This window comes from Leopardus geoffroyi, chromosome C3 (genome assembly GCF_018350155.1).
Source record: "Leopardus geoffroyi isolate Oge1 chromosome C3, O.geoffroyi_Oge1_pat1.0, whole genome shotgun sequence".
NCBI classification, from domain to species: domain Eukaryota; kingdom Metazoa; phylum Chordata; class Mammalia; order Carnivora; family Felidae; genus Leopardus; species Leopardus geoffroyi.
The window spans coordinates 9,908,249-9,922,915 of record NC_059338.1 but is presented as its reverse complement, the minus strand read 5'-3'; the positions used below and the strand labels follow the sequence as shown (position 1 = coordinate 9,922,915).

At 47.6% G+C, this 14,667-nt stretch overlaps 1 long non-coding RNA gene across 1 annotated transcript; it reads right to left on the bottom strand.

Annotated features, from left to right (window-relative positions):
• Positions 1 to 1,073: 1,073 nt before the first annotated feature.
• LOC123586449 lies at positions 1,074 to 9,550 on the bottom strand. Its single transcript, XR_006706797.1, has 3 exons — positions 9,422 to 9,550; positions 2,321 to 2,487; positions 1,074 to 1,833 (listed from the first exon to the last, which is right to left on the bottom strand). It is a non-coding gene; the product is annotated as an uncharacterized LOC123586449 (long non-coding RNA).
• Positions 9,551 to 14,667: the final 5,117 nt, after the last annotated feature.

Genomic DNA, 14,667 nt, shown 5'->3' with positions numbered 1-14,667 from the left:
TCTCTCTCTCTCTCTCTCTCTCAGAAATACATAAACATAAAAAAAATTAAAAACAAATTGTGTGACACCTGATGAGGAGACACAATATGAAGAACTCAGCATCCCTTCTGTGATATTCCTTCCTAAGATGCATATAACCTGAACGTAGGTGTGAAGAATCATCAAACCTAAACTGAAGGTCGTGCTACAAAACTATTGGCTTGTTCCTTCAAAAATTCCAGGATCTGAGAGTCAAAAAAAGGCTAAAGATCTATTCTAGACAGAAGATGACTAAAAAAACATGACGATCAAATGCAGTGTGTGATTCTGTACTGGACCCTTTCACTGCAAATGACATTATTGAGCAACAGGGAATCTGAGGGCTAGATGGTAATGTATTAATGTTAATTTCCTTATTTTGATGATTGAATTAAGGTTTTATAGAGTATGCTCATTTGTGGGAAATACTAGAGTAATTGGATGTGATGGGGCAACAGATTAGCAATTTCCTTTCAAACGCTTCAGGTAGGAAATGTTCTTTATTCTTGTGTAATTTGTGTTTCAAAATAAGAAACATTAAAACAGAACTCCATGGTTAAATATTATGGAGAATCTCCTACTGCGTATCAGTAAAAGTTAAAGACAGGAGTTACAATCACCATAACATCATTGAAACTAAGACCTTTACCCCATTGGCTTTGGGCAAGAGTCAGAGCTTTTTTGTTCACTGTGCTCCCCGCCCCCTCTCATGAGAGAGTAAACATTCTCCAACCTGCCCTTCTCTATATCACTAAGATATCACTCTATATCTCCATATCTCCAACGAACAAAACAAAACAGACACAGACTCATAGATCCAGGAAACAGGCTGTTCGTTACCGGATCAGGGCGGGGTGGGGGGTGGGGTTTGGGGCTGGAAAAACAGGTGAAAGATATGAAGAGCTACATATAATATGTAATGTATTAATGTAATAATTATATGTATATATATGTATATGTATATATAATATAATTATTATATAATAATTATATAATAATTATAATGTAATAATGTATGTATTATATGTAATAATAAATAATAATATTTATTCCGGTTATATAATAAATAAGTTAGGGGGATGTAATGTGCAGCATAGGGAGTATAGTCAATAATATTGTAGCAAGGTTGTACGGCGACAGATGGTAACTAGGCTTAGCATGGGGATCATTTCGTAATGAATAAAAATATTAAATGCTGTGATATACACCTAGCACTAATAGGACATTGTATGTCAATTACGCTTGGATAAGAAAATATCTATATATTCACCAACACAGCACTTAAAATTCTTACTTCCTTATGTCAACAAGATAATTTTTTTTCAGGTCTTCTCACGACATAACAAATGTGAACTGTAGTTACTTTTTCATTTGCTCCAAGGCTGAATCAAATTTTTCCTAACTGGTTACACAGGATGTTGCCCAGGACAGGACCCGTGACGCCTGGTGGAAGGTCTCAGGGCTGGGTCACATCCTCAGGCGTGTTCCCTGAGATTATGTGGCGGCGGAGGGTGGGGAGCAGGGGCGAGGGGGCTGCTGATTTGTAAAGTCAGTGTCATTCCTGAGACGTTCGGAGTTCAGCATCCAACCTGAAGTGAGAGGGGAGAGTGGTGGAGAGTAACGGCTGGTGTTCTGGAGCTGGGAGAGGCATGGCGATGGAGACAAGAGCAGGAGACCAGTTCAGGGCTCTGCCTGCTACTGGAGGGGCTTAGCTGGGTCCCCCTTTTACATAGAGTCCAGCATGAGGTGCAGACTGGGCTGAGCTGCTCCCACGAGTCAGATTGGGCTGAAGTGCCCTCTATGTTGAAGATACATCTGAAATAAAATGTTGAAATAAACATTTATTTTGGATGGACAGAACTGTATAATTTACCCCAGTCCACTTTGGTCCTGGCTTCCAGGAAGCCTGAATTCACAGTTATAGCCAGCGGGTCCTCCCACCAGCTGGCCTCCAGCGTCTCCCTCGGTACAGAGGCAAAGACCCGGAGAACAGCACCTCGAATTCTCCCCAGCCCCTGCTCCCCTCTCCTCCTCCCCCCAGTAGATCTCCTACATGTACGCCTCCTTCTTTCCTGCCCCGTTGTCTGAGTCCTCCCCTTGGGCTCTGGATCCCCTCTACTTCCCCTTAGCCCCCATTTCCTGTACATGCCTATTTGGGGTCCAGCGGCCCCTCCTCTTCCACATTTAAATTTCTCCCTTTTGCTAAACGGAATGGATATCTGCAGCCTTTCTCTTACTTGCCTTTTCTATGGTTTCATGACATTACCATGTTCTCCTTGAATCGCATCACTTTGACTTTTACCTCCACATTCCTGGGCAGATGGCTTAGCTCCTCCCCCCGGAGCTCCTCCTCCCTTACTCTCCCAAAGGTTTGATGCTCATCTCCTTGTCATACTCCATCCAGACGCCAGGCACACACTTTGGTCCCTGAGGGTTCTGCAGCCAGACTCCACATGATCTGTGTAACCCCTGAAAATATATGCAGATGTTTGTACATATATGCATTTTTCTTTTTTTATTTAGTTTTTTTTTAATGTTTATTTATTTATTTTTGAGAGAGAGAGAGAGACAGAGCGTGAGTGGGCAGAGGGGCAGAGAGAGAGGGAGACGCAGAATCCCAAGCAGGTTCCAGGCTCTGAGATGTCAGCACAGAGCCCAACGCGGGGCTCAAACGCATGAACTGGGAGATCGCCACCTGAGCCAAAGTCGGATGCTCAACCAACTGAGCTACCCAGGCATCCCAACATGTGCATTTTTCTGATGAAAATAGCCTTCATCACGTTCTCTCAGGCGTCCATGAGTGCACAAAGTTAAGAACCCTGGAATGTGCTGATGCCCCACCATCTGGATCTTCAGAACTTCCTCCTCCCTGACCTCTGGACCCATGTATCCTGCAGGTGTCTCTGAATCAACATGCCCCAAATAGAACTCATTCCCTTCCTGTCCAAACCCCTCCCAAGCTCCCTTATCTTAATGAACAGCACTCACATCGACCCAGTGGTGAAATATCTTAGCGTCTCCTCTGTCCCCCTCTGTCTCACATTCCCGTGTCCAGTCAAGGTCCGGGGCTCAACATTTCTCCTTCCTTGGTACCCTCTTCCTTTGGTCTGCCTCTCCATCCCTTAGATGGAAGTTCATGTAGAGGTAGATGCCTCTCCCAGCTCTGAGCCCCCACAGCAGCCACCGGGTTTGCCCCCTCTACACCGCTATCACCACACCACAACCGGAATGATCTTTCTCAAATGCAAATGTGCTCATTTTCCTTCCCCTGCTTGCAACTTTTTTTTTTTTTTTTTAATTTAAATTCAAGTTAGTTCACATGCAGCGTAGTATCGGTTTCAGGAGTAGAACCCAGTGATTCATCACTTACGAATAACACCCAGTCCTCATCCCAACAAGTGCCCTCCTTAATGCCCTTTGCCCATATAGCCCATCCTCCCTACCCAGCTCCCCTCCCCTCCAGCAACCCTCAGGTTTGTTATATTTATTTATTTATTTATTTATTTATTTAATGTTTATTTTTGAGAGAGTGCAAGGGGGGGGTAGGAGCAGAGAGAAGGGTAGAGAAGATCCGAAGTGGACTCTGCACTGACAGGCTGACAACAGCAACCTGATGTGGGGCTCGAGCTCACTAACAGCGAGATCATGACCTGTCTGCTGAAGTCAGACGCTCAACGGACTGTGCCACCCAGGCGCCCCTGTTCCCTGTATTTAAGAGTCTCTTATGGTTTGTCTCCCTCTCTGTTTTTATCTTACTTTTCCTTCTTTCTGATAAGATAAAGCCCAAACTTCCTACTGTGATAAACACCGCAGAATAAAGTGGCCCCAGCCACCACTCAGCCATCTCCCATCGCTCGCCATCTTGCGCTCTATGCCCGATCATGCCGAGCCATTTACAAATTTCCCAAAAGGTGAGGTCATGTTGCCCGAGATTGGGCCTTCACACGTTTTAATGTCCCAGGACCTCTTGGAACTCTGCCCTCGCACCCAGTGAATAGCCGAGTGCCGAGAACATTCACTGGCTGTGGTGGTTTAACACTGCATCCCCTTGGCTTAGCTGGAATTACCTTCCCCAGACCTCATCTCTGTATGGCTCCAGGTTGGAGTTGGTCAAAAGAGAATGGACACGACATCTGTGAGGCAGGGGTGCAGCTGCAGCCATGAGGCTCCAAAGGTTATCGTGAGACCCATATGGAGGTGTCCATGGAGCCCGGTTTATCCTGCTTTTCCTCCCAACTCCATCCCTGTTGACCAACAGCAACCCAGGTCGACCATCGGGCTATGAGTTCACAGATACAAAAAGACAGCCTTCCAGAAACACCAGCCCCTGCTCACAGTCCTACTGCACGAGCTAGCATCTAGATTCTTCTGCAAGCTCTGTCTTGTCCGCCCACACGGGCACCCTGGGAGGACTGACTAACAACATTTCTCTCGACTTCTGCATCTCCTTTTCAGACCTTTACTTCCCCATGCTTTTCCACACGTGTGCAAGAACTAATTCCTCTGGTAAGTTCCTCATCCCTCATCAGCAGAGTGGCTCTGCTTTTCGGATTGAACCCTTGATTGTGTTGAGTAGTTAGCTTGGGCACATCCTTCATTTTGTCCCCTCTGAGGGAAGCTTCTCTCACCCTGGAGCTGTGTGAGTCTCAGGAAGAAGACGGAGCCCCCTTGCAGCTGCCCTCCTGTGCTCACCCTACGAGATGTAGACTTTCCGCTCCGCCCCAAGTGGGGAAACCTGTCTGATTCTTGGTGCTCTTCACAAGGGGAGGATCTGGGTGACCACCAGGACTCCTTACACTGTCCTGAAACTCCCCTGCCGGCAGCTGGTCCCTCCCTAGGAGCGTCCCACACCTCTAGCCTGAAGGCTGGAAAAAGAAGAGACGCTTGGTCCTGGAGACCATTTTCTTGTCTAAAACTACCCCGGGGAGATATACTTCAGATGCAGGTGGGTTTCCGGAGTGTTGCTTTGGGGAAGATTTGGCCAGCACCCAACTTCTGTGCGGTTGAGATAAGGCATCCACTAGGAGCTGGGGATGGGTCCTGCCCCCAAGACACGATGGGGTGCTTCAACCCTTGTGAGGTGCTTCACCCCTGAGGCAAGCCTTAGCCACGCACACTCTGCATGGGGCTGAGAAGGCTCTGCCCACCCACTCCCCCTGCAGGAGCCCAGCTCTGGGCCCTCGAACACCCCGATGCTAGCCCTGCCAAGGGAGTCAGGAGCTCCATCATCCCTCCAGAAGCATCTCTGCTTGCTTGTGATGGCCCTGCATGGTGGCTTGCACAGATGGTCCCCACCATGCCACCATGCTCTGTGAAGTCACCGTTAGAGACCATGGGCTCCTTGAGGGCTGGGGCCAGGCCTGAAGGCTTCTTCTTTGCCTCCCTGCTCTGGGAAAGGAGATAGGTAAAAGATGCTGGAGAATAAGAGCCAGAAGAAATGGAATGTGGCTGCCAGTTGAGATTCTGGAACAGACACGGAATGGGTAGGGGCATCTGGATGTCTCTGTTGGTGAAGCGTCTGACTTTGGCTCAGGTCATGATCTCGCTGCTCGTGAGTTCGAGCCTCACATTGGGCTCTGTGTTAACAGCTCAGAGCCTGGAGCTTGCTTCAGATTCTGTGTCTCCCTCTCTCTCTGCCCCTCTCTCTGTCTCTCCCCTTCTCTAAAAAAGAAATAAACATTAAAAAAGAAAGAAAGAAATGGAATGGGTAAGACAGCAGGGAATCCTAAAACCATTAAGGGAGGTCTGGAGACATTTGGGCAGGTGCCGCTTCTTTATGGGAGCAGATGTTCTGTAGGATTTGGCTGTCCAGTGGGTATTTTTGAGAATGAATAATAGACTTCGAGAAGGAGTGAAGGTGGAGGCAGAAGGAGGAAAGAGAAGGAAGGCATGCAGAGGCAGAGAGGGGCCAGGCCATTCTTGTTAATGGAAATAGGACGACGTTCTCTACACTCGACACCTCATGCCAAGGATGTAGGCATCCATTCCCACAAAATCCAGAACGACGCCCCGACAAGGAGAAAGCACTAACACGGATATTTCAGAATGGGCACGGCTAGTGTGGAGTGTTTGGGGAGCTGCTGGTGCCTCACTGAGCCACATAGATCATCTACCTTTGGTAGTCGCTGTGTGCCTCGCGCTGTGCTAAGCACCGCGATACAGGGCGCGATAAGAAAGACCCCACTCTTATAGCCCTTAGGCTTTATTTTACTGCCCCCGCCCCCAGAACTCTGCTCAAAAGGACAGACATTTTACGTACCCATTACGCAGAAAAGTGAACTCCGAGGCCTGGAGAGATTTGTGACTCGACCAAGGTGAGTGAGCAATTTAGGGGAGTTGGGACCACTCTCTATGCATAGACCAAAGAAGTTGGCTTTGGTTTCAAATAGATTTAGGTATAAAGGGTATAGATATAGGCATACATACATACACATATACACCTGCTGTCCTACCCACCGCCCGTCTTCAGGCTTGGGGAGCACTAGAGCAACCATGTGGGGGCATCCCTTGCATTTCAGTGACTCCTTTTAGGCTAAGCAGAGAGGCTTGCTGATCGCAAATGGAGAGCCCCTCCCTCTATGACCGCTTTGTCAGCATGAGGCTGCCCTACGTGGCCTGGGTTTGTTCCGCTTCATTCCGTGCCGGACTGCACGATGCCAGCCAGGTGCACCTGTTAGCTCACAGGCCCTCCACCGTGCTCCCTAAACAGAAGTCAGCCTGCCTGCTTGGAGGCTTTTCTTCAGATTAACGTCTCAGAAGCACTTTGGACAAACCCTGTGACCGTCCGTAGCTCTCCACCTTGTAATCTGTCCCCGTGATCGAGGAGCTCCTTCAGGGTCGCATCTGTCTGTTTCTGCCTCGAATCTGTGCTTGCCACGGGATCCCGGGTGTGGACCCCTCACCTGACCGACAGCGGGTGTTCAACGCAGCACTGGTAAATGCAGGTGGGCGGGTAGAGCTCCTAACGGGCCAGGAACCTGTCCACCTGTGTCTTTCCCTCCCTGCGAGTGTCTCCCTGTCCAGGGCTCAACCAGCTGTCCCAGAGAACACTTTGACCCAGTGGCCCATGAAGTAACTTTGCACCACAAACTTATGAAAAGCTTTTTTGGTTTTTTTTTTTTTTTTTTTTTTTTTGCTCAGTGTGAAGTTGACCAGCTGTTCTTGGTATAATTCCTGAGAGCACCATTCTCGAAGAGAAAGAACAATGTTTCTCAGTGGAAAAACAGTCTGGCAGAGCATTTGGGTTGAAGCAGAACCGTCCAGGCATAAAGTGATTTACAAACCGTCCCCCACCTCATCTTTCCCATCTCTAGAACAGGTTGATTCTTATCTACCGCCAATCAGTGCACCGAGACTATGAACGCAGTTTTCTGATTTTAAAAAATGTTTTTTAATGTTTATGTATTTTTGAGAGAGAGAGAGAGAGAGGGTGCAAGTGGGGGAGGGGCAGGCAGAGAGGGAGGCACAGAATCCAAAGCAGGCTCCAGGCTCCGAGCTGTCAGCACAGAGCCTGACGTGGGGCTTGAACTCACAACCGGTGAGATCATGACCTGAGCTGAAGTCACACGCTTACCCAACCGAGTCACCAGGTTCCCTGCAGTTTCCAGATTTTAAACCAGGTTTGATAGCATCACACCCTATTATCTCCTCATCACAGCACTCACTTCACTGTCTGTCTCTCACCTACCCCCAATGAGTCCCTCAGGTCCTAGAATCCCAGAATAAGCTCAACATTAATGTTAAGGTGGAGCGCTTTCATAAAAATCCTATCAGTATTGAAACCAGACAGAATTAGCTGCAATAGAAAAATTTGGAAACAATACTGTAAAATTCCGGGCAAGCACGTCTACATTTGAGTTTTTTACAACATGGAAGAATATTCATGGTATTTGTTGAGCAAGAAAAACCAAAAATAAACCAATAAAAAAACAAGTCATGGGATACTATGTCTAGTGTGAGCCCGTCTTTGAAAAGAAAGAAAAAAGAAAGGAAACAGAAAAACCTTCTATGTTATACAAATACATCCTCGAGGGAAGTTCGGAAGTTTACATTCTAAAATGTAAAATGGGACAGATTCGTTTTTAGATTTATATATTTTTGTATTCTTCGAATTTTGAGAAAAAATATGTATAATTTTTAAGTATGTAATGAAAAATGAAAAAAAAAAGAAGTTTTGGGAGTGCGGGTGTGTGGACGAGTAAAGGTCATAAAATGTTGCAAGTAGGCAAGTTCAAAGAAGATAAAGTGCTTCCATCAAAGAGAAGAGCTCACAGCTGAGGGCAGGTTTGCAAAGCATGGCGGCCTTTTGGGAACAACCACAGACCAAGACCTTGCCCCCAGCTCTGAAGGTCTAATAATGAAAACCAGGAGCATGTTTTGAGCACGGCCACATGCCGGGAACCGTACTAAGTACGTTTGAACATCATTCCATTTCGTTGTCATGGCAATCCCATAAGCTAACAATGCTAGCAGAGGCCACACTTAGAGAGACCTAGCTAAAATCAATGAAAAGAAAGACCGCTTTGGCAGAAGGGGAGCCCTGGCTCCCAATCGGATGATTTCCTACGGCGACTTGGCAAGTACCTAAATGCAGTCAAGGTGCCAGGGGCGTGTTCACGAGATGGCGGGCTCCCACAGACAGGTAGGACCAAAGCAATAGTGTTGTAACCCGAGGGAAGGGTGTGGGCTGCAGGATGAATGGAAAAGAGAGGTGGACAGAAGCTGTTCTGTCCATGAGATGGAAATCCTGTAACTGACAGACACACATGATGTGGTCAGTCAGGGGAGCACTGGAAGGGGAACAGTGCCTAACACTAATTACATAATAGTTAAAATTTAAAAAAAAAATTTTTTTAATGTTTATTTATTTTTAAGAGAGAAAGACAGAGCGTGAGCAGGGGAGAGGCAGAGAGAGGGAGTCACAGAATCCGAAGCAGGCTCCAGGCTCTGAGCGGTCAGCACGGAGCCTGACGTGGGGCTGAAACCCAGACGGTGGACTGTGAGATCATGACCCGAGCCAAAGTCGGACGCTCAACCGACTGAGCCACCCAGGCACCCCACATTACATTTTATATTTGTGGAGAAATCACATTAGCTCTACTCTTGCGTTTTCTGAACGCCTACTATGTATCCACTCTTGCGTTTTCTGAACGCCTACTATGTACTAGAGTGCTGTAACAGATTTTTACATTTGACCTCTAAAGTAACCCTATGATATAGGACTGTTCTCATCCACATTTTATGATGGGAAAATCAGTCCCTAGAGGATTTTCTCAGCCAGTCTGTCTGGTGAGGGATCCAGGATTTGAGGGCAGACCTACCTCGGGGACCCTGGGCTGAGCCACTCTGCCCTCCCGCATCTGTCCACAGACAGGAAATCAGCTGACTGTTTGTTCCCTCTCACCTGGCATAAATCTTACTCTCCTGGATGACTTGGAGATTGCTTTACTCAGCAGGAAACACCGGACTGGAGGATTTACGGGCAGAAAGATGCTTCTAAGCCTTTGTCTGATTTTGTTGCTACAGATCTCGTGGGTCAACATCATTCCCATCCGTGTCCCCTCTGCTGACTCCAACTCACACGGCTAGACGGACAGAAAGGGCTCGCGATTCCAGTGCCGTGTGAAAGCGAGTGCAAGTGCCCGAAGATGAGCTTTTTAAGTGCTCTACAGAGGCAGCATATTATCCTGGAAGGAACCACCGTTACTCAGCCATCTGACATAGGTGTTGATGAGCCACCCGCAAACGCTGGAGCAAAGGGCTCGTTTGCTGAACGTCCACAAAATTCCGAGACCTCCCCGAGGCCCGAAGGAGTCACCAAAGAAAGGGGCCGACAGGTTCCTTGTGTGTGGTGCGGGTGGTGGTGGAGCGCTGCCGGGCGGAGCAGGGAGGGGGTCAGGAGACCCCGAATCCACACTCGGCGAAGCTAGAGGGGCCGTGGCCGAGCTTCTGGTTCTCAGTCTCAGCGACAGGCCTGCCTACGCTGAAATCGCCAGGCAGCGGGTTCCAAAGCCAGGTTGCTGGGCCCCTCCAGCACACGATTTTCGAGTCAGTAGGTCGTGCTAGGTCTCTGGAATCTGTGTTTTTTCACATGCCACCCAGCCTCTTTTAATGTACCACCAGGTTTGGAAAACGCTGGTCTAATATGAACCTCCCACTGCCACCTGCAGAAGCCATGAGGGGGTCTTAGACAAGTGACCCAGAGATTCAGGAACCGCTGTCTGATCAAAATATTACCCCGGGCCAAGGCATTAGCATAAATATTCGCCACATCACCAGCAAAGAATGTCCATGCGACAGACACATGGGGAAACGATGACTGAGAGAAGCCAGCCGCCCCGAATTCCTGCACTCGCCTCATTTCAAGGCTCCCAGAGGCTAGGGATCAACCCTGGCAATCTGCAGAGGCAGAAATTTCTTCCTGCCAATTTAGTTAAACGATCCCCGTACCAAACTACGGACTGTGTTTCTATGTGCTTGTCAAACACCCCTTGCTCTTGTTTGGTACAAATGGGGGAGAGCCTGTTTTTGTTGCCATGGCACCACCACAATAAGCTGTTTTCAAGTGTTAGATGTTCTGAAATGACGGGCTCTGTTTCGAGAAATGAGAAAGCTGAAGAGGTCAGGACAGATTGCCAACCTCCATGGATCGACGGGCCATCTTGAATCGGTACTGTCGCTGCCCCGGGGAATTGACTCGTGAGACCAGAGAACGTAGGTTTTGAGTGTCTGCCCCATCCTGAGTAGACATGAGGATGGTGGTGTTTTGGCCAGGCACCGAGAGGCCTCAGCCAGTCAATGACACTTGCCACTTGCCAATGTCTGCTGAGCACCATGCACTGAGCATGGCCTGCTTGCATTTGCTCTTGGATGGAGGGTGACGTCCATGGGCCTGGTTCATGGAGGACGCATGGCCCAATGGGAAATGACTGAGCATTGATATCTTTCCTTTGTTTGCTTACTTGAGTGCTTGCATGCATCTCCCTCATCTCCGAAATTGAAGACAGGTTAACTCCACGCCTGCCGTTCGTGGGACAGGATGGAGACAGCACTTAAACCATGACACGTGTGTTCCCAGCACAGCCTTGAGGCAGGCTAGCTCTTTGGCCTCATTTTTGTCCATAGCCTTGTTCTCTCGTTAAGTGCAGGACGCCTCTGTGTGTCTTCCTCTCTATTGTCAACTCCTCAAGGACAGACGTCATGGTCTGTTTCCCTCTGCATGAACCACAGTGCCTGGCACGTACTAAGTATTCGTTCATATTTGTTTGGTGTTCAAATATTACATTTTTAAAAAAGAGGCATGTGTGTGCGTGTACATGTGTGTTTTGGGTGATACGGACCTTGCTTCATTGGGCGGACAGTGAGAATGGAAAAGAAGAGAAATCTTCAAGGCGTTTTAGAGTCTGCAAATGGAGCTGTTAGCAAACTCGGGTTGACTCTTCGAGCCCCTGAGAGTTCATTTAAACAAAAGATTTCCTATCCCCACACCTGGAGTTTCTCATTCAGCTGGGCTGGGAAAAGACCCAGGAATCTTTTGAAGGCAGGTCCGTGGGGGCGTTCTGATGCCCAGGAAAGAGTCTAGCAGCTGAAGATGGGAGCGTGAAGGATGTCTAAACCATTGGCGGCCCTACCTTGAAGTGATTGAAAGCGTGTGTCAGGAGTGCGAAGCTGCATGTACGAAACAGTCAAGTCGTGAAAAGAACACAACAGAAAAGAGTACACAGTGCGATGGAAAACTATCTCATCCAATACCGAAATCCGAGAGTCAAATACGAAGTGCCCTTGTGATTCTCAGACACGGTCTGGGAAGATTTCACGGTGAGGCGAGACTTGAAAGGAAACGCACATCGAAGAGCGAGTAGAACTTTCCCGGCGGAGACGCAGGGGCTGGAGGCGGCATTGGAAGACGCTTAGTTCCCTGCCGTTAACATCGTGTTGAAATTCTGGAGGGTTTATGAGCAATAAATACTGTAACCTGGTGAGGATACAGAATAGATGGAGATGATAATAAGGATAGATTTAGACGACACGGAACTGATATAGATGATATAGTTCTAGAATAAATGTAGATGGTGTAGAGAGAGGACAAATGTAGATACAAGGCATCAAATGCAAAGAGAAGCAGCCACTGCATTACTCTCCTTACACTCTCGACTCTGCCCTTTAAAGACACACTTGGGGATGCACAAGAGAGTTCTTTTAAAACCAACGTCGGGCGAATGGGAGCAGGAACATGAGAAAAATAGGGGGAAAAAACCTTGTAAATAAAGCATCAACGATCAAGGGGTTAAACAACCATTTGTATTTAGGAAAATCGAAGAGAGGAAGGTAAGAATCAGCTGTGTCAGTAAACGTTTACGGAGGGGGGGGGGGGGAGATAAGGATAGGAAAAAACGGAAACAAACAGCCATGCATGGGAGGGATTAGGAGAACAGTAAGGGCTTCTTTGGTACATCTGCCCCGGCACAGCAGGAAAGAGAGGTGCAGATGTAAACCCACTGACAAATGGGAGGTGTGTTAAATAAACAGTACAAAGTGATCCTCAGGCCGAACTTCCCTCGCAGAGAAAAAGAAAGACACGTAGCCGTGGACGGTTAAGAGCTACTGTGATTTGATCAGAAAGCTGTGGGGGCAGCGGCTGCCAGAAAGGGGGTGGGGGTTGGGCAGCTGAGATGCAGGCAAATTAACAGGGCCCCCGACTTCCAGGGAGCCCAGGGAGTCGGTAATGAACCTGGACCTGCCAGGCCTGACCCATCAGAGGGAACAGCAGGGTGGGGTCCCCGGAGGCTGCAGAGAGCAAAAGCCCAACTCCAAATTTCTCAAGAGGTTTGGGAGATTAGTGGCCAGTGCCAGGATATAATAGCATCAGCCTCTGTCCATAGGAGACATATGTAAATACATTCTATTTGCAAGTTAATGCAGCTTAAAGCAAGGCCGATCTGTTTACATAAAGGCACGAAGAAACCCATAGGTAGAATAAAGTGCACCAGGCATAAAGTTGGTATGTTGGACTAGAGTGATGAAAAATTAGAACAACTCCTCTATCGGAACTCATGGAGCTAAGTTCTATTTCACGTTATTATTACCAGTGTTAATGAAAACAATTACCTTTAATTCATCACTTCCCAGATGCCAGGCACTAACTAGCATATGAGTATTCGGCCGCTCCTAAGCTCGTTTAACCCTCAGAACATCCTGATGATGGAAGTTTGTTCTCATTTTATAGGTAAGAAAGCTGAAACTCAAGGCGTTTAAATAAGTGAGCTAATGTCACATCCCAGGTGTGTGGCAAACGGACAACCCAGATCTGTCGGCCACTGAGCACCACACCTGCCACCAACTCACAGTGGAGCCCAGACCAGCCACCGCCCCCCCCCCCACCTCCTCTAGACTTGGGTTTTTCATCTGTGTCGTGGGCTGGGGCAGAGTGTCACTAAAAGCTGTTTAATGATAGCGGGGTTGACATCTGTGGTAGAAAGAATGATGGCTTAGAATTTGCATAGAACTCGGATGCCTGGGTGGCTCAGTCGGTGAAGCGTCTGACTTTGGCTCAGGTCATGACCTCACGGTTTGTGAGTTCGAGCCCCGCGCCGGGCTCTGTGCTGACGGCTTGGAACCTGGAGCCTGCTTCGGATTCTGTGTCTCCCTCTCTCCCTGCCGTTTTCCTACTTTCTCGCTCTCAAAAATAAATAAACGTTAAAAAAATTTACCAAAAAAAATGGGGTGCCTGGGTGGCTCAGTCAGTAAAGCATTCAACTTTAGCTCAGGTGATGATCTCTCGGTTTGCAGGTTTGAGCCACGCTTTGGGCTGTGTGCTGACGGCTGGGAGCCTGGAACTTGTTTCGGATTCTGTGTCCCTCCCCACCCCATGCCATCTCTGCCCCTCTCCTGCTCGTACTCTGTCTCTCTCTCAGAAATAAATAAACGTTAAAAAAAAAAAAAGAATTTGAACAAAAGTGAGTTAAAAAAATGTTTTTAATGTTTATTTATTTTTTGAAAGAGAGAGAGAGAGACAGAGTGTGAGTGGGGGAGGGGCAGAGAGAGAGAGGGAGACACAGAATCTGAAGCAGGCTCCAGGCTCTGAGCTGTCAGCACAGAGCCCAATGGAGGGCTTGAACCCATGAACCCTGGGATCATGACCTGAGCTGACATCGGACGTTTAACTGACTGAGCTGCCCAGGCGCCCCTGAAGAGGGCTGAATTTAGATGTTTCTAACACCATGACGCTGGATAACCTATCAGAGCCTCAGTTTCCTCTTATGTAAATAAGGAAATGCACACCTAAGTCACTGGGCTCCTGAGGGATTCAATGAGGTATCGTAGGACGTACCCAGTAGCTTTCTCAGTCTGCGATTTTATGCTACTTGTAAATCGACCTGGTGGTAATTACATGAAAACCCAAAGATAAAACGGTAATTCACAAGAGATTTTAGAAAAATTTCTAAGAATTAATGTAACAAGTTAAATTTGTTGAAAAACTATTAGTTTCTAAATGTGTGCTATAGTGTGAGATGCTATAATAATAAATTAGTTTAAAGGGGGCGTTCAGCCTTTGATCTTGCATAATTTAGAAAGAAAAGTTATAAAGGTTTTATTCCCTTAAGTCACTCAAAATTGAATTCTGAATCTAACAGCAGAGTCCAGAGCCTC